The sequence below is a fragment of the Cyprinodon variegatus genome, unplaced genomic scaffold, assembly GCF_000732505.1.
Source record: "Cyprinodon variegatus isolate N-32 unplaced genomic scaffold, C_variegatus-1.0 Scaffold452, whole genome shotgun sequence".
Lineage (NCBI taxonomy): Eukaryota > Metazoa > Chordata > Actinopteri > Cyprinodontiformes > Cyprinodontidae > Cyprinodon > Cyprinodon variegatus.
Genome location: NW_015150905.1, coordinates 28238 through 28841, shown reverse-complemented (window position 1 = coordinate 28841; position 604 = coordinate 28238).

Sequence of the window (604 nt, the reverse complement as noted above, 5' to 3'; positions counted from 1 at the left end):
TGGTCTGGAGCTTTATTGAAAATGAATGTAAATAGAAAACACACTGCTTCCCTTCATCATCCTAAATACTATCTGCTGTAGATCACTTTCAGTTCATAGGAACCACACATAAAGCCACTGTTCGAATAAAGGCCCAGCAGAGACTCTATATTATGTGGAAACTAATAAAGCACAACCTCCAAACAAGGTCCTGGCCATATTTTACTCTGCCATCATTTAGTCTGTCCTGAGTTGGTGTAGGGTTTGGCTCATCCACAAAACAGGACAGTCTGTTCCTGTTTGGCTGTGACGCCATCCTGGAGATAAACATCAGCTGTGCTGCTTTTATCAACACCCTTGTTTATAGATGCTGGAGATCGGCCTGTTTTACCAGTGTAGTCCTGTTTCTCTGACAGTGACTGACTGGATGTGCTCCCTTCGTCCTCTGACATGGAAGCTGGGTCGGAGCTCGTCTGCCTGGCTGTGTGTTTCCTGGACGGGGCCGCCTTTTACAGCTGCTTTTTGTGTCTCTGCTTCCGTCTCCTTGAACCCCAGTCGGCCTCAGCAGATGGCCGCTCACACTGATCCTGGTTCTGCTAGAGGTTTCTTTCTGTTAAAAGGGAGT